Genomic DNA, 20,130 nt, shown 5'->3' on the forward strand with positions numbered 1-20,130 from the left:
GGATGCCTACATGGAACGCAGAGGACGCGATCTACGATGAAGGACCCTTGTAAGTATAATTTCCTTCTACAGGTACCCCTTTAGATTTCTTCAGGACGGATGGATGGCCACCTACAGGTTTAAGATAGGTAAGTATCTGTATGAAAGGGCTATGTATGGAATAAAGTTTTATTTTCCTGGTGTGTCAGTGTGTGTATTGTAGTTGAACTACAAGTCCTAGCGGGCCCTTTCATGCCCCGCATGCTGGGACTTGTGGTTCTCCAAGTCCCTGCATGCGGGGGAGGCTTGCTGGGATTCATAGTTCCACAGCAATAAACAATAGTTTATTCAAATTTTTACACATTTATCAGCCCGATACCAACCACACAGGGGTACCAGGGCAGCCCCAGGCTTCAGCCAGGGTAGGTAAATTATGGAGGGGGGGACCCTACATTGGGGGGGTCCTCACTCCCCAGAGGATCCCTGCCCAGGCTAACCAGTCAGGGGGTTAATGATTTGGCCCTACTTTTTTTGTCCCCCCGTATTTTGGGAATCAGGACCGACCCTTGAGCCCTTGCTGGTTGTCAAAAATACCCTACACCAGAGGTTTCCAAACTTTTTTGAATCACGGCACCCTAGAGTATCAGAATATTTTTCAGGGCACCCCTAGGCCAAAGTTTGTTACCAAGAATAAAAAAAAAATGTAATGAAATAAGTTGTGCTTAAATGTCATCCTTAGGTCCAGTTATGTGGTGAGGAACACACTTCACTTCTGTTTCCCCACATAAATAATTTGAATTGGTTCTGGACCACCAACCTGAGGCAACCCTGCAAGTGTTCTGAGGAACTCCAGGGAGCCTAGGCGCACAGTTTGGGAACCACTTCCCTACACAGTTTTCCCTGTGAGTTTTTAAAACCAGGACCGGCTCCTTGAGCCTGGGGCTGGTTATGGCCATGGGGGGACCCCACGCCATTTTTTACAATTATTTATTTTTCTATTATTTATTACACTGCAGCCTGCACGGATCTGACTGATCCGTGCATTCTGCCAATTCGACTTTGTATTTTAAAATACCAAATTAAAAAATTCGAATTTGAATTTAAAATACGAATTTGTATTGGGAAAAAATATGAATACATATTGGAAAATACGAATCAGTCAAATACAACTGATTAGTAAATTTTCCCCTGGAATACGAATTAGTAAATGCAATACGACGGTGCTGCTAGTCATATGCATTCGTATTAACAATACGAATACGAATTTTCGTATTCTTTGTAAATTTCCCCCTATGTGTTTAAATTCAGTTGGCTGCCTTACCTGCACTTATGTTGTTTATAATGACAACTTCTGTTTAAATAGTATATGGAAAATATCAACTCTTTGAGCTCAGCTATTAAATGTCAAGCATTGGTACAGTATTGGGATCTTAGCACTGGGAAGAAAGGGCAGGTACACATGAGTATTATGTGCATACAGAAGTTGTGGTAGTCCAGGCCAAAATTTCAGATTTCACCCAATGATAGCAGTATGCCTAAAGTAGCATAGTGTGATATTTATTTAAATAGACAGGAAAGTCATATACAGTAACTAGGGTACTGGTACAAATGAGTTATTGTGTATGTCCTACCAGTGAGAAATGGGCCACTACGGATTGTGTCATCCAGTTCACAGAAATGCTTCAGGCCTTATGTTAGAATCCCATGGTCTACGGCAGTGGTAGCCGACTCCAGTCCTCGAGAGCTACCAACAGTTCACGTTTTCCAGCTCACCTCGCAGGTACACAGCTGCACTCCGTTACTGACTGACACATTTTAAAAGATCTACAGGTGGAGCTAATTACTTTACTTGTGATTCTGTGAGGAGACATGGAAAACGTTAACTATTGGTATCTCTTGAGGACTGGAGTTGGCTACCCCAGGTCTACGGTATCAAATTTGGTAGCGGATGACGAGGATTAAGATGGAGAAATAGCCTATGATGCTCTACAGCATGCAGACAGCCATTTTCAGTGTGTTTTTATCAATTCTATATTGTTGACATACAGTATAATGCCTCATATATTATTAATCAACACTATATATTGGTACTGTGTTGTGGAATATAAGGATATAGCGGTATAAAATGGTCATTTGCATTTTTAAAGGTCGCTATGGAAACCAAAATGTTGGAATACCTTTAAAAAAAAAAAAAATAACTACAGAGATCTATTTATATTCTATTGTCCCATTCTTAAGGTATTCAAATAACAGTCCCATAGATAAAAATCCCGTGACTCCAGTACACCATATTTGTAGATAGGGATTCTGTATGGTAAATCACATTTATAATGGCATTTTTCTAAAAATGTATCCCGATTTTTTTACAATAAGAATATTATTATATTCAGTAAAACAGTGGCCTTATTTACAGATACATCATAGAAATCAGATACTTGCATTCATTTTTTAACCAATATTTTTGATTAGTTGCTACGCTTCAGTTCAAATTTTGCACCCAATGTAAGTAAATGATCTTTACTGTTTAGATATATATATATATATATCAGTGTTTTAACTGAATTTAACTAATTCCAGAATTTCGGAAATTAAATCTGTTCCTACTTCGTAACAAAATCCATATTTATTGAACTAACATTACTAGCAATAAACCTATGTGGATACACTACATTTATTTTTTCTGACCTTCTTTGCCAAAATACCACTTAATCCATGTCTTTCTAGGAACACAGAGTCTCAATATAAAGTAGCATATCAAGCGCAAATCCTCTTACATAAACAATTTGTGCCTTTCTCAGTTCCTTACATGGTCAACACGACTGCTTTCAAAATATACAACTAAATTGCCTGTGTACAGAAAGCAGCTAATATCTCCTTGTTGGCAATGCAAATTTGAGAATGTGTCACAGTATCTGTCACATAACATTTTTGGCTTTCAATGAGATCTTGTCACTCATCATGTCAAGACAAAAGAACCAAGATTACACATCGAAATAAATATATTTAAAAACAAGAGTTGTTTGCACTACGCTCAATTAAAAGACTATAAAAAATGTTCTAGACATGAGTCAGAGAAGCATACAATGGCAGTTCCCTTTAATTACAAAGCACATAACATTGGTGCTCTGCAATATTTTCCACATTATAAATCACAGAGAAGGTATTAGGTGAACTGTTCAGAAACAAACAGACAAATGACAGACAATAGATCCAGTGGGACATTTTTGGCAAGATCTTGAGAGCTGGTAATTGTAAATTAGCCAATTAAAAAACAGACACTTAAGGTGCCCATACACTAGTGTGATTTGGGCCTTTTTCATCGCTTCTGATGCAACTGGACAAGAAATCGAATGAATCGTGTCAAATACAGTGGATAATTTATAATGGGGCAATGTGAAAGGTGCACACCGGTCCCTGAGTCCCAGGGGGAACCCACAATGTGCACACATTTTTTTTTATATTCCTTCGGAGTCACACAATGCAGGCAGCAGGGAATTGCTGAAAAATGGCCACATCTAAATGGTTTGCACATGTACAATAGAGTCTTAAGGTGCCCATACACTAGTAAGATTTATCTTCAGATCTGGCTGGTTGGAACAAAAACATGGTTATGGATGAGTGACAGTTTGTCCGTTTTCCAGCATTTCCAAGCAAATAGTCAACTGTCATTTGCTCTCATCCATTACCATGTTTTTGTTCCAACCAGCCAGATCTGAAGATAAATCTGCGTGTGTATGGCCACCTTTAGCTCTCTAGTGCTCAGACTCTATTGCTCAGTGAGGACGTGCCCCGAACGCAAGAGGCTGCACATCGGCATCCTCCTCTCATAAAGGGCCCTGGTCAATTTGTATATGTTTTACCTTTGATATCAATCCGAAGCAAGGTCCCATGCGCATTGGATTGGAGCCTGAGATCGCAAAGGCTGCACTATAGAATTATTAGATCCTGCAGCCATGGTTGGGATCGCATACAATACCTTGTATGCAAAAGGTGATCCTCCTGCCCATGAAGCTACCAGGCAGTTGGAGGGATGTTACATACCATGTACTATATTGGCCCTCTTAATATAAATAGTTAAATAAACAATGTTAAGCTAATAAGGCATTTCCATTTATCATTTGCCTCGTTTAATACTCCACTATAAAATGTGTGTTTTCTAGAGTGGAAATGGCCTTTATGTGTTCCCAGTCCTAGTCCAGCCATAACGCACATCAATGCACCTTGACTGTTGTTGAGTCAAAGTGGCCCATTTATCAATAGTCGCACAAATAGTGTTTTGTGGACACAATAAAGTTTGAGTGTCTCTTATCCAAAATGCTCGGGACCAGGAGCATTTTGCATAAGGGATTATTCAGGAATAGTTTTATACTCACCTAGTTCAGAGGTATCCTCCAGCGTCCACAGTGTCCTACAATGTCCCGCTTCTGAGCAGTTCTGTTCCCAGAGATACATTGCGTGAGTGCACAGGATGAAGGTTGGTGAGGGGGCAAGTGGGAGTGTGAGCATCATGCGGGGTAGAGAGTGGGTGATATACTGGCCGCGGGTATACAAAAAAGGGCCGCAGGCATACAAAAAACGGGCCGCAGGCATACAAGAAAACCATTGAACTTAATCTGTATTGACATCAAAACTGCATTAAAATATTATTTTATACCAATGCAGCATATGGATGAATACATACACGGACAGGGGCTCTAAAAGGAGCCTTTCCCTACAAATATGCACATATGCAGCATGCTGATCACGCATGCATGATGGCTAATGCTGGGGAAGGTTCTGGAAAAACCTTCTTCCTGTGAGTTCTACAGTAGCCCATAGACTACATCACCACAACCCCAAACTATCACCTGTCAGTTTTTAGGCTGTGTTTGAAAATTTGCAATTAAGAGCTGATGGGTTGGCACTTTCACTTTAGTTCCACAAACTTTGATACATCTCCCCCTGCAATTTGAAACATCATGACAATTTTTTTTTTTAAATACAGTATATCGCAAAATTTTTATTTTTTTTGCTCTTACACTATTATTAACCTAATTTTCACTCTATACTGAATACCTCATACCTCACAATGTTGTTTTTAGGCCAAAAGATTGCACTGATGTAGCTGGATGACTATGCTAATCGGCAGCAGACAAGATGGCAGTTTGAAAAAATAGGCCCCAAAGAGCACATAATGCCAGAAAACGAGATGCAAGATGGAATTGTCCTTGGGCCCTCTAACCCACTTTTATGTTGCGTACATAGGACATGCACACTGTCTTTAACAAACCAATCATTTCAGCAACAGGGTCTGCCACATGGCTGTGGCTAAAATGATTGGTTTGTTTGGGCCCACACAAAAAAAGAAGCAATTCATCTCTCCCTGTACAAACCGGCTCTACAAAGGCAAGATGTCAGTCTTACTCCCTTCAGTGTGTACTTCCTCATTATCATTTCGTCCGCGCTGGTCTCCACAATCACAGGTTCCTCTGTAGTCTCTGGGTGCAGTTGCTGGTCTTCATTGAAGAATTGATAATTAATTTTGACGAACCTCATCTTCTCCATCTCTTGTGGAAGCAACCTCCTACACCGCTCGCTGACCAGGTTTCCAGCTGCACTAAAAACTCTTTCGGAGTACACACTGGAGGGGGGACAACTCAGGTAAAATAGAGACAGTTTGTACAGGGGCCTCCAAACTGCCTTTTGTTTCTGCCAGTACAGGTACAGACTGCCTGACATATCTACTTGGATATTGTCACCAAAGTAATCCACCATTTCTTTCAATGGTGACAGCATCGTATGCAGAGACACTAGACCTGTCAGCAATCGTTTTCAGGTGCTTCAGTCTTGATCAGTTGTCCAAACTCGCTCCTGCCTGCCCTGCATAACCACCAGCTGGTCTTTTAGGAGATTTCAGCTGTTTCCGCGCAGCCACAGGTGTGAGAGAAAATGAAGGAGGAGATGTCACGGTCTGCATCATAGAAACTCAGTATTGCATGCCTCTCGTAGGTGTTAAACCTGTTATCTGAACCCACCACATAATCATTTTCGTCCTTCAATAGTGTATATTTGTTTTATATGTTTTGATTGCATTTATTGATTGATAACCTACACATTCAGCTTATCTGTGAAATAAGTGATGATTTTTAAGTGGTGTAATAAAGTTATATCTTATTCTCATTTCGGTCTGCTTCAGATGACAATCTCCTGACCATCAGGTCTTTGCATCGCTTTAGCCTTATATCCACCAGAAACAGAGACACAACATACGCTTTAAACCGAGGATCGAGCATGGTGACCAGAATGTTTTTCTCTGACTTTAATAGACTGACCACCCTCATATCCTGGCAAAGCATATGAAGAGCTTCATCCACAAGAGCTACATGCTTTGTGGAATCGCAACACTTTAGCTCCTCCTTCACTTTTACCAGCTGCTTCTACAATAGCCTGATCAGAGGAATGACCTGACTCAAGCTGGCAGTGTCGCAACTGACTTCATCATATGTGGCAAGTTCAAATGGCTGAAGAACCTTGTACAACACGGAAATCAGTCTCCACTGCGCTTGAGTTAGGTTCATCACGCTCCTTTGCCTATGTCGTAGGTGGCTGTGTACACTTGAATAGTCTTTTGCTGCTTCTCCATCCTCTGCAGCATATAGAGGGTAAAGTTCCAATGCATCACAACCTCTTGTTTGAGGTGATGGCAGTGCAGGTTCAGGAGTTTTTGATGTTGCTCCAGTCTTCGGCAGGCAATAGCAAAATGGCAAAAGCATCTCCTGCATGCTCCTTTCACTTTGGGGAAATGCTGCACCACAAAATTTACTGTGTGGACAAAACATGGCACATGTTGGAAATTGGCCATATGTAATGCCCGCACAATATTACTGGTGTTGTCCGATACCACAAATCCCCAGGAGAGTCTAAATGGGGTAACTCACGGAAAGATGATTTCCCTCATTTTCTCTAAGACAGACCTGGCCAACCTGTGGCTCTCCAGATGTTGTCAAACTACAAATCCCATCATGCCTTGCCACAGTTTTGCTATAAGGGAGTGTTAAAACTGTGGCAAGGCATGCTGGTATTTGTAGTTTCACAACATCTGGAAAGCCAGAGGTTGGCCTGTCCTGCTCTAAGAGATTGTGCCTCTTACAGAAATTGGTGATACACAGCGTAGCCTGCCTTGGAATGAGCTGGTGTTTTGGAGATGCATCTACTCAATGGGCTGTCACAGTCATATAGTCTTTAACCACTTGTCCACATGTCCGTAGTTAAGTGGACAATGGGCACAATCAAATTTTTCAGAGCACTGAGGACACTTTTTCGGATGTCTCTGTACATCCTGGGTATCGGCCGCCTAGTGAAGTGGGAACACAATACCTCCATCAATTGTGTAAATACCACTCCACTGATGGCAGACACTGGATGCACATCTAACACCAACATAGCTGGCAAGTCCGCAGTTGTCCTCTTTGCCATAGGAGGACTGCTGTCGTAAATTGTCCTCATCGCAAATGACTGTTGGACAGTCAATTGCTTAGTGAAAGACGTAGTGGTGTTCTGACTTTCCCACTGGGATGATGAACGACTCCCAGCCGCAACAGCAGTAGTGGCAGCAGTAGACGTAGTGCTGCAGGACCCTCCGGAGGAACTCTGGATAGAAGAGAGTCAGTCATGCTGGTGACATGGCCTGCAGGACTACCTCCGATCCAGATCGAGGAGGAAATTGACAAGGAGTGACTTGCTGGTGTGGGTTTGAGGCGCTTGGATACAACAGGATCAAGGGATTTAGGTGTACCTTGACTGTTTACGGTAATAGCCACAGTTCCTGATCTTAACAGTGACTTATGAATGAACTTCAGGTGACTCATAAGCAAGGATGTCCCTAGGTGGCCAATGGGCTTACCCCTGCTTACTGCAGTGGTACATAAGCTACATATGGTGAGACAATTGTTGTCCGGATAAAAATAATTTCAGACCAAACAGGTGGATTTCTTCTGCCCAGGCATGGTGATGGCATTTTGCATCCCATGGACAACAATTGTCTCTCCTGGTGCCTCATTTAAGCAAACCACATCACCATCAACAGCATCCTCCTCATTAACTTCCTCCTCAGGGCCAGCTACATCAATATCCTCCTCCTGGTGTACAACACTGACACCTTCAATCTCAAAATCAGGAACTGGACTGTGGGTGATCCTTCCAGCATATGCAGAGGGCGTGTTGCAAATGGTGGAAGGAGCCACCTTTTCCCGTACAGTGATGGGAAGGTCTGGCATAACAACCACCAACACCCTTGGACTTTTCTTGGGGATTTGTGATACCATGTCATTGGAAGGCACAGTAGTTTGCTGTGTTTTTGATGACAACTTAATTCTCTTTTTCTAGTGGGGGGGAGGGCTTAGATCGTCATGTGAAGCTGAACCACTAGTCATGAACATAGGCCAGGGTCTTAGCAATTACTTGCCACTCTGTGTCATAAATGGCATAATGGCAAGCTTACGTTTCTCCGCAAACGGTTTCCATTTATCTTTTTTTTTTCATGTTACTGAACTTTGCCATTTTGGATTTTACATGCCCTCTATAATGACATTGGGCATTGGCAGACAACGTTGATGGTATTTCATGTTCTATGTCATGACCAGTGGCAGCAGCTTCAGCACTAGAAGGAAGTGGTTCTTGTTTTTACTATTTTATCCACCAAAATTTTGTAATTTCTGTAGTTAGAATAATATGCGGCACAGGCGAGTGTACCCCTAAACCACACACGACAAAGCCTGAAAAAATTATACAGATTTAAAATGACCCTTTTATTTTTTTAGAGTGTACACTGGACTGTCACTGGACTTATACGGCTGTACCACTGGATTTATACGGATGTACCACTGGACTTAACAGCAGTACCACTGGACTAGCAGTACCAATGGACTTAGCAGTACCACTGGACTTAACAGCAGTACCACTGGACTAGAAGAACCAATGGACTTAACAGCAGTACCATTGGATTTAAGGGCAGCACTAGACAGCACAGCACCCCTGCATGGACTTATACAGCAGCACAGGACACCAGCGCCAGCAGCAGACAGCACAGTACCACAGGACTGGACTGCACTGGACACCACCACTGCCACCAGGTCGCCACTCCAAGCCAGTTTCCCAAAGAGACACACACAGAGACAACCTCCCTCAACACTTTCCAATGGCAGAGTGAAGATGGCAGCAGTGGCGGGGGACTCATATAGAGTTTGGATCTTGTGAGATTCCGACCCCGGGATGATGACTTTTTGCCTCGTTCTGTGCGCCGAGCTTGGCGGGAATTACCGAACGGTGTTCGGATCTCAGTTCGAATCCCTGCCATTTCAGAAATACATACGCACTCATCTCTAGCTTATTACTATTACTATCATGCGACTAGTACGTCTACAGTATCTCTTTTTTAAAATGTATTTATTATCTGTTATTGTATTATTAGTATTAATTGAATAAAGTAATGTTTATCAATCTACGAGTAATCAAGCAAGATATTCTTATTATTGGTGTCATTTAATCATAAGTTGGAGTTGTGTAGCTGGAACTTACCTAGCAGTTCTCACTGTGGATTCTATAATAAAGTCCTGATTCTCATAGCACAGCGTAAGGCATGCTCTGCTCTTAGGACGTTTATTAGCTAATACAAACTTGCAAATGATGTACAAACAAGGACAAACAAAAGAGCACAGTGTTGAGCCTAAATCAGGATTCTAAATCATAAGCAATACTGTGACAAACCCGCATGAAGCTTGCCAGTACTTTCAAAATGGTGCTTTCTTGCCAGGCTGAGAATCCACAGAGCTTGGCCAAAGAAAACACTACGAGGGAGCCAGGGTTCTCCCAAGTCTTGGCATCACATCCACTATAGTAGCACTGGCTCAGGGACCGAAGAGACAAGCACATGACCCATAAGGTCACATAAGAACGCCATAATTGCTTGGTATTTGCTCACATGGGATAAGATGAAATATAAGTTAATCCTTTCAGCAGTGAAGGGGTGAGTCCCAACACGCTTGTTATTTAGAAGCATTAAACGCCACCGACGATTTCTGGCAGGTTGAAAGTAACGTATCTCAAGCAGTGGCCTGTGAACTACTCATATTATTATTTTACTCAACACTGCCACTCACGTCACTTCAAGCAAAGATGTAATTCCTATTTGATTTCAAGACAGAAGATACTGAGCTTATTAAATTCGCTCTTTAAACTTCTTGGCATTGCTTCCACACCATAGACGTATACTACATTATCCATTTCACATGGTTTTTTTTTTGTGCTGTTAAATTTAAAACAAAATCTAGAGAACAAACAGAACAGACTCTAGTAGACAAAAAAAGAAGGGTACTTGTTTCCTAGCACGGCGCCCAAGATTTCCATCTTATGCCATCGCATGCCATATAGCCGCATATGATGCATGCGATGCATGTTAAATGCACCCCAATACGATTTTTAATTGTATAAGCACCCTAATGGGTGCTTACAATGTTAAATGCACCCCCACGCCACCCCCACTATCAACGCGAACCTCCGACCTGTTCATACCACCACTATTCACGTCGGTGTGGAGTTGATTTTAGATAGTGTGGCGAGCGCAGCGAGCCACTGAGCCCGAAGCGCTGCGAGCACAGCGAGTGGACGCGTATTACTTTACATGTAATACGCATTTAACATTGTAAGGACCCATCAGGCTCCAGTATAGTACCAGTATAGTACCCGTGCAGACGCTCAAGCGCCCATGCAAATTTAGACGCCATGAAAGCCTTATTGGTAACCGGAATTTTTTATGTGTGTTAAAACTACAATACTGTACTAACCAAAGGCCAGCACCTGTCAAAAAAAACCAATGAGACGTACAATACAGTACAGTATAATTTAATGTAATGATTCTGTACGCAATGCAATGTAATTTTATTTATTAGTGTGTACACTATCTATAGAACAGTACAGCTTGCTGGACACAGCACAATAGTAGTAAAGTACTTTACTGTAGTACCCTGCCATAATAACAACTCAGACGCAAAAGCATCTCATTACTGGAACGTCTGTGCAACTGGGTCGCAAGAGCGTCCGTCAGAGACGCTCCTTCGTGTTAAACAAATGCAGCGCCTCTCCGCCCGCATCAGCATGATCCTCTCCTTCAAAGAGATGGGATCATGCTCGTGCCGGTGGTGTGAGAGAGGCGCTGACTAGGCTTGCCAGGGACAATAAATTATTTACTGTAGTTCCTGCGCTTCATGCACGCGCTGCAGCATAAATTTTATGCATGCGCAAAGAGGTTTTCAAAAGTGACATCTGGTGGATGATCACTGGTATTGCACTCATCCGGAGACGCCACGGCGAATCGCCAAGCATTTAAAATGTATTGCGATGGCGGGCGCCATGGCCAGCTGGCGAAACTCTCGCCATAGGTAGCCAAGATGGGACCTGCCCCATCTGTACAATAAAAAATCATATACCATCGCATTGTATGGCATATGATGCCATCCAATTTTTTATTGTACAACATTGCGTCGCATCGCATACCATCGTATGCCTTATTTAGTCTTATGGTATACGATGCGATGGGCGCCATGCTAGGAAACAAGTACCAAAAGAAGCAAATAGCAGTGAGTGGCGCATAAAAGACACTGGGCTAGGGGCCTGATTCAGAGCTGGTTTCAGTTTTGCTAAATTTCGTAAAGCTTCAAGCCCCGGCAGTAGTCTTTACAAAGCAAGGCCACCCAGCGATGTGCCTGCAAAAATTTGCGGGCACATCGGTAATGTGTGAGCACTTCACTCCACAGTGTAGCGCTTGCACATGACTGGCAGCGCAGGCCGGCCATATTTAGGATCTGTGATTTTTGGACTTTCCTTTAGATTTCAGTAAGAACACACCCCACCAAAATCTAACTCTCTCTGCACATGTTATATCTGCCCCATAAAGAATGCAACATGTTTTTGCCCATATGCATGCATTTTTGCTTTGCTAACAAAGCTGAATCAGGCTCATTGTTACTACATAGCTGCTAGTGGTTCACAAGCTGGGTTAAATCTAGTAACTAGAAGTAAGGGATACATATTAGGACAATTATTTTTAAAAAGCATTTTGGTGTCACCACTTGGAAAGTGAACCCAATGCTGTCTGCACCTCCCTAGTGACACAACAGCACAAGAGAATTCACTTATAATCCATCGAAGCGGGTTGAAGTGCGGTATGAAAGCCCCAAAGCTAATAACCCAGGTTGACTACTGTAAAAATTTGACCCTGGTCATAAGAAGGGTTAAACTTGGGTCACCCTATGTATAATGGACGACCAGGGTTTAATGTGAAAATAACAGACCTGGGTCTCTTTCCCTCACCACAGCAGCTTCACTGTCCTCCCTCCTCCCTGTGGGCAGCAGACTTCCAATATTATGGTGCAAGAGCTGAGTGGCTTTTTCTGGTGGTGGCTGTGTGCACCTGCTGTAGGGTAGCTGTGTGCCATTTCTGTGGGGGTGGGGGCTGTGTGCCCCTGCTATGGGGGTGTGGGGGCATTGTGCCCCTGCTGTGAGGGTGGTGGGTTGTAAGCCCCTGCTGTGGAGTTGGGAGGCTGTATCTTTGACAAGGCCACTGGCCTTGTGGGACGATTTTGTCAGAAAGTTGCATTCATTTAGGGTTACCACCTACATGCCGGGGTGGTGACACACTCCGTCGGACCATCCTCTTCAGTGTCACTGTGTCTGTGATGTTGTTGATTGACACTCCGCTGCGGCCCTCACTGGGAGGAGGAGGAGGCGGAGGGAATGACACAGTGTGTGTGTCACTCATCACGTGCCCTCCAGCTCCTCCTGCGGCGCTGTGTGACTGACATCAGGAGCGCCGGGCGGGAGTGTCTGTGAGCGAGAGTACGGTGACTTAACTTGTGATGGCTGCGCAGTTGAACTTGTCCTTCCAGTCCGCCAGCAGTACACAGCCCACCTGCAGTCGGCAGTGTCCCCTCCTGTACTCACCAGTCCCCTTCTGTGCCCTTCTTTGATGCTCTGCCCGGCCTAGCGGCTCGCTGCTTTAGTTTCTCGTCAGGTGGTCACCTGCTGGGCACTGTGCTCGGCCCCAGGCCCCCAGCCCGCCTCCAAGGCCAAGCCAGCCCCAACAGCAGGCAGCAGCTACTCTAGATTACTACTGTGGCTGGCCCAATATTATGTGATCACACACTTCCTCTGCCTGGCCTCACTGCTTACCCTGCCAGTGCCTGGCCTCATCTCTCACTCCCCCCTTGGCAACGAGCATGTAACCCCTGGCATAGTGTATGTAACCCCCTGGTACAGAGCATAAAACCCCTGACATCGAGCATGGTATATTAAACCCTTGGCATCAAGAATGAAACATGTAGCAACTAGCATGTAGGTAAGCAGCACTTATATGCAATAGGACTAATGGCGTGTGGTATTATATATAATGGGCATTACAGTGTGTGTCCTAATGTGTAATGGGCATAACGGATTGTCATAGAATGTAATGGGTATCACGGTGCATGCCATACTGTGTAATGAGCATTACAGTGTGTGTCATAATATATGTAACAATACAGTGATCCATAATGTGTAATGGGCATAATGGTGTGCTCCATAATGTGTAATGGGCATAATGGTGTGCTCCATAATGTGTAATGGGCATAATGGTGTGTTCCATAATGTGTAATGCCTCCTTTTTGTGATGCCACGCCTCCTTTCCATGAGGTCACATCCCCTTTCCCCTGCGTGGCTTCGCTGTGCAAGGGTCCCACCTACTGCAGACGGGCCTGTGTGCTAAAAATGCCAGGGCCGATTTCTGGTCCCAGTCTGGTCCTGGTCCTTGATATGGGGTGGGATGTGTGACACTTCTGTGGGGGTTGGGGGCTGTGTGACCCTGCTGTGGGGGTGGGGTGGGGGTTTTTCTTAGCATTTTTGTGGATCCACATTTCAGTGTAGTTTATGTTTATGTGGATCTGACTATACAATAGAGTTTGCGTGGATCTAGCTTTTTGTCTAAGTACTTTTTGTGGATATGGCTTTTCCATCATGGAAAAAACATCCTGAGGGCTGTCTGGCTGCAGAGATGCGTACAACTCAGCCAGCACCAAATATCCTAATGAAAATCCTAATCGCGATCTCTGCCTATATTTATTTGTTTTGATTAGCACAATCTTCTGTTGCAGTGGATAGGCTTCCTGTTCCACTTAGAGAGGAAGGAGGGCTGCGCTCACTGTAATGTTGTCTACTCAATGTTACGGCTGCAAGGTTACTGCTGAAAAGACCTAGATCTCAGCTAAATAATACAATATACAAAGAGTGGTGGTAACCTGCGCTCAGGACTCATAGTGGCTGGTGTATAGTAATTCTGATGTGCACGTTGCTATAAATAGTGGTATTGGTACAAATATAATGCTGAACTGCACGGAAGTAACAGTGGTGACAGTAATGCAGTGTGGTGATGTGCACAAGGGAAATATGAATAACCAGAAAACATGAGATGTACAAACCATGAGATGCACAATATATGCTACACGGGTGGTAATGAAGGAAATAGGCTGTATAGGCAAGCAGTAGATGGATTTATTGTGATAATGCACAACAATACTGCCAAAGGTATGCAAGTGGGGATGGGGTATAGTGGGCTGCTGAGCAGCGGGGTGGTTATGGTGGACTGCTGGGCAGCGGGATGGGGGTGAGTTCACAGTCCAGACGTGAGGGGAGAGAAAAATGTCACAGTCACAATGGGGGTGGGTGAGTGCACAGGGGTGGTGGTGCAGAGGGGCTGGCGTCCCGTCCCCTCCGCAGTGCACCTCTCACCTGTGTTCACTGCTGCAAAGTTCCTCTGGGTCCCGGTTCTTCTGTCCGCTTGTGAAGTCCTTTTTGTCTGAGTTCGTTCAGCGCTGCGGCTGTGTGGCGAGCCCGGCTCCACAGTGCCTGAGCGGGATTGTCACTTCCGGGTTGTGGCGCGGGGTTTCACCGTCACCCGGTGTCACTGTCCTGCCGGCTCCTGTGCGCTCAACTCCCGGCCGGGAGGAGACTTAGTAGAAGGATGGGGTAGTAGCTTCAAAGAATGGATGGGGTAGTAGCTTCAAAGAATGGATGGGGTAGTAGCTTGAAAGAATGGTGTTGGAGGGGTAATTCTCCTACGCGTGTCGGCTTCCTAGCCTTCTTCAGGGAGTGATCACAATAAATCCATCTACTGCTTGCCTATACAGCCTATTTCCTTCATTACCACCCGTGTAGCATATATTGTGCATCTCATGGTTTGTACATCTCATGTTTTCTGGTTATTCATATTTCCCTCGTGCACATCACTACACGGCATTTCGGTCACCACTGTTACTTCCGTGCAGTTCAGCATTATATTTGTACCAATACCACTATTTATAGCAACGTGCACATCAGAATTACTATACACCAGCCACTAATAGTCCTGAGCGCAGGTTACCACCACTCTTTGTATTCCTGTTCCACTTGCCTGCAAAGATAATACCTGTAGGTTGGGGAGTAGATTTCTTAGATCTTATGTGGTTCATTGCCTCCCCCCTTCCTCGCTAGTTACTGATGAAGCATCAAAATGTCTCACTTAGGGCAGGATGTATTAAAATAGAAAGCTGACCCTCGCCGTGCCACCGCAGCACGGTGGGGGTTTTACTGCATTTTTACCTTTGTACAGCCCACTTAGTAGTCTCGTTCCCCTTAAAGATGGGGTAGGCCATCTGAGTTCTATCTTCCCCTCTGTGTACTGGCAATCAAAGACCTGTCATTTTGGAGTAACTGAACTGTAGAAGTATAGTATGCCTCAGCCTTGTATCACAAATCATAAAAACTGGTAGTCCTGCCTAGTGACTGAGGGACACGTGAGGAAGGCTGGGGGACATGGGAGGGAGATTGATGGAGAGGGTTCTGGAATCACAGCAGGCTGGAGTGGAAAGACACAAGGGACAGGAGTCTGGAGTGGGTTCAGGAGGCAAAAAATCACATAGGACAGGAGTCTGGTTAAACCTTTGCTTGATGAGGTCATTGGTTTTATGGCACAGTTCTTAGCTGATTCAAATCATTTCTCATTGGTAGGTCACAGAGAGTTTCATCTGGAGAGTGTATTCATCATCACCAGTGCCACTTCCATGTGATGTCCCGCAGGGTTCCATATAATCTCCCATGCTTTTTGCTGTTTACATGCTACCACTGGGTGAAATAATCAGTCATGGCCTGGTCTACCACTGCTATGCAGATGATACACAACTATACACGTCCTTTGCTTCAGATACTGAGAACCCAATACCAACCCTAAATGGCTGTCTAGCTGAGCTACAGGAGTGGATGAGTGCCAGTTGTCTGCGACTGAACCCTGATAAAACAGAGGTGCTTATGATAAGTCACAGGACAAGACTGCAGAAGAGCCAACCAACAGGACTTACGATTGGGGATGCAGAACTTCAAAATACGGAAAAGTGTGGAATCTTGGTGTTGTCCTGGATAGTGGCTTGACACTTAAACATCAGGTATCAGCCACAATTAAACCCTCATTCTATCATCTAAGGAATATAGCAAGAATCAAGCACTTAATTCCGTCAAAAGATCTGCCTAAAGTCATACATGCATTTGTATCATTGCGCCTTGACTACTGCAATGCCCTCTACCTCGGTCTCCCAGCAAAAGAATTGCACCGCTTGCAGATGGTACAAAATACAGCTGCCAGGCTATTAACCAATCAACCCCGTTCCAGCCACATAACAACCATTCTGTACTCCCTTCACTGGCTGCCTATAAGATGGCGAATAAATTTCAAGATTGGCTTACTGACTTTTAAAGCTCTACATGACCAGGGTCCAAGGTACCTGCAGCAGCATCTGATCCCTTATTGTCCAACTCGATTACTGCGATCGGTTGATGAAGGACTACTAACAGTACCCAGAATTTCCCTGAAATCATCTGGGGGTCGAGCTTACAGCGCTGTGGCTCCAACTCTATGGAACTCACTTCCCTGCTCAGTTCGAGAAGCTTCCACTCTGGAAACATTCAAAAATAGACTCAAGACTTTCCTGTTCACCTAAGCATTTCACTAATGTCCCTTATTAAGTTGTTAAGTTTGTTTTGTATTTTGTGCTGTAAAAGGCTAATGCAAGCACTTTGAGTTCTATTAGGAGAAAAGTGCTATAGAAATGACATTATTATTATTATTATTATTATTATTATTAATATTATTATTATTATTATTATTATATTTGTACCCATCAAGCATCTTCCAGACTAGGTGAACTCCTATGTGAATAGTGAATACCGACTGAAGGCGATGTCTGTCCAGGAAGGATCCATTTCTTCAGGGGTTCTTCTGTTGCAGTTAAGCCACCATATAGGTAAGGTGCATTTGAAATAGAATGGAGAAGAATGCTCACAGAATGCCAAGAAACAGGTGGCATGTCATGCTAACATGCTCCTGTTTCAAGTGGCCACGTCACTCTTTTGCACATGCTCCCTGGGCATTTAAAGACATTTTCTCTACTTGCACCACTACCCACAACATCACCCAACTATCCACTACCAGACCTATTCCCACACACTCACCCTGTCACCTACCAGATTTCATCATCTACAGACCCTTGTTGCAAGGACGCACCCACTTCTTCATGTGTGCACCTACCCATTTAATGGTGTCCCCTCTCATTATTTTCTAGATCCACCTCTGGTTTTGCCTAATTGTTGGGAAAAAAGAAGGTCCCATGTAATCTTTACCTTCTATGTTTTTTTTTCTTTTAATTGAGTTGCCATCTATGGTTAAATATACAGAAAGACAATCCTAAGATTAAGTCCTAGATATAAGTTTTCATGTGTTTATTATCCAGAAATGCACCTTAAAGATATTACAATGACACTGAATATGTCAGAATAGAAATTCGCCAACTTCTCTCACATTTATCACATACTGTAAACAAATCAGCAGCTGTTCATGTGATGTCAGAACAAAACAAATCCAATTGGTTAGCATCCATATTCCAATTACCATGCCTCATAAATATGACACATTTCTCAAATAGACATCCTGTTTGGCCATTCCAGTCACCAGTTATCACTGTTGTGCAGACATGTCCAGGGCCGGACTGGCCATCTGGCACTTCTGGCAAATGCCAGAAGGGCCGATGGCCTTGTGGGCCGGTTCTGAGCATACTGAGAGCAGCGCGGTAATTACATATCGACGTAATGACGCTGCAGCGTCATGACGCGACAGTGTAAGCCGCACCAGCGGGTGTAGCTGAGGTGCCGACCGCGGGTGGGAGAAACTGAAAGGTCCCACGGAGGAGACAGAGAGAGCCGACGCTCCCCGCTCTACATCCTCTATCATTTCTGCTGTGCTTCCGGTCTGCGCTGCACTACCTGTCACACTAGTCACAGTGTGTGTATGACAGGCAGCAGCGCTGGAAGCCTTACACACAAAGCTGATCATCCCTCCCAAGATGTCCGCGCAGGCTGGCTGTAATACCTGCGTCGTCTGCCTGCTGCGTGATGGATTTCTCTTCCTGCTACTAAGCACGGAAGTTTTCACCCTGCACTCCAGTCTCCGATTGCAAGCCCGGCCCTCCCCCTCTACAAACTGCTGCTGCTTCACATCACAGGGAGCCAAGAAAGACAGGAAGATTTAACCCTCTGCCATCCTGTTTTTTTACAGTAAGCTTCAAAAGTGTGTTTCATTTTTGTGTGTATGTGTGTGTGTGTGGGTAATGGGAATAATGTATTGTGTCATATTCTGAAGTGGGCATTACAGTTTGTGCCACAGTGTGTAATGGGCATTATGGTGGGTGCCATGATGTGTAGTGGGCATTATGATGTGTGCCAATGCCAAAATGTGTAATGGGCATTATGGTGGCTGCCATGATGTGTAGTGGGCATTATGTGTGCCAATGCCAAAATGTGTGATGGGCATAATGTATTGTCATAGTCTGTAATGGGCATTACGGTGTGTGCCACCATGTGTAATGGGCATAATGGTGTGTAATGCCTCTATAATGTGTAATGCCTCCTTTTTGTAATGCCACACCTCCTTTCCATGAGACCACGCCCCCTCTTCACCGCGCAAGGTGGGCCTGTGTGCTCAAAAATGCCAGGGCCGATTTCTGTTCCCAGTCCGGCCCTGGACATGTCTACTGCAAAATAATACTCTATCCAGTGCGTAATATCCTTATTTCCTTACTGGCATTATAATTTATTATGACATAATTAATAAAAATAGATTCACCTTATTTACACATACTGTAGTATGCGTTGTAATGAAAAACAAATAGAAATAATATTTACTGTGACATTTTGATATATAGATAAGTGAATTTATTATAACCAGTGGCCAAAGTAGGCCGGTATAGGGCGGTTTGGCATACCGGCACTTCTCCACTGACCCGGAAGTGTTATTTTTAAAAATGAATAAATGTCTGCAGTGCTCCACATCCAACTAGTCCTACTGTGCCTCAGCCCTACTGTGAGATTGTCTACCTGTCAGTGGCTCACAGTGCTGAGAGGCATGAGTGAGAACTGCTGTGGACCCTGTGCTGGGGTGCCGCAAAGCAAGATCCAGCGAAGAATGGGAAGAATGTGCAGCGCCAGGGAGCGGGAGCTGCTGTGGACCCTGCACTGGGGTGCAGCATGAGAAGAACGTGCGCCGGTAAGAACGTGGTGCATGAAACGAGGAGAGAGTGTTACCAGACCCGGGAGCAGGAGCAGAAAACACGGCGCTACCGTGTCAAATGCAGTGCCGCAGTCTCATCTTAGTAAATTTATACCTTAGATTTGGGAGAGTTATTTTGTTTCTGTGTAGGGTAAATACTGGCTGCTTTTTTTTTTACACTGCAATTTAGATTTGAATTTGAATACACCGTACCCAAATTTAATAGAGCCTACAAAAGTAGCAATTTTGCCTATTTTCTAAGTGATCTGACTATATTTGACTTTATCGCTTACAAATTAAGCACAAATAGATGTGTGTGTAGGGCCCATAGCGATGCATGCCCCGTGCGCCACTATCGCCGGGCTAGATATTTCAAACATACTTTCAATATCTAATCATTGCCCGTGTTCTTTCTATTGAGGACATGGGCAGTAACAGATCGTTCAGCAAACATCGCTGGGGGAGCACTGTGTGCTGAGCAATCTGAGTGATCCTAGATCGCTCAGCACAAAACTTCC

General features: G+C 44.2%; 1 long non-coding RNA gene across 1 annotated transcript in view; it reads left to right on the top strand.

Moving 5' to 3' along the window:
- The first annotated feature begins 18,126 nt into the window (after positions 1 to 18,126).
- LOC146072358 (uncharacterized) overlaps positions 18,127 to 20,130 on the top strand; it is a 100,506-nt gene continuing 98,502 nt past the window's right edge. Inside the window, exon 1 of the long non-coding RNA XR_014473088.1 lies at positions 18,127 to 18,621. This is a non-coding gene — a long non-coding RNA (uncharacterized LOC146072358). The remainder of the gene's footprint in view (positions 18,622 to 20,130) is intronic.

Source organism: Crinia signifera, chromosome 4, assembly GCF_055691185.1.
Source record: "Crinia signifera chromosome 4, ASM5569118v1, whole genome shotgun sequence".
Classification (NCBI taxonomy): Eukaryota; Metazoa; Chordata; class Amphibia; order Anura; family Myobatrachidae; genus Crinia; species Crinia signifera.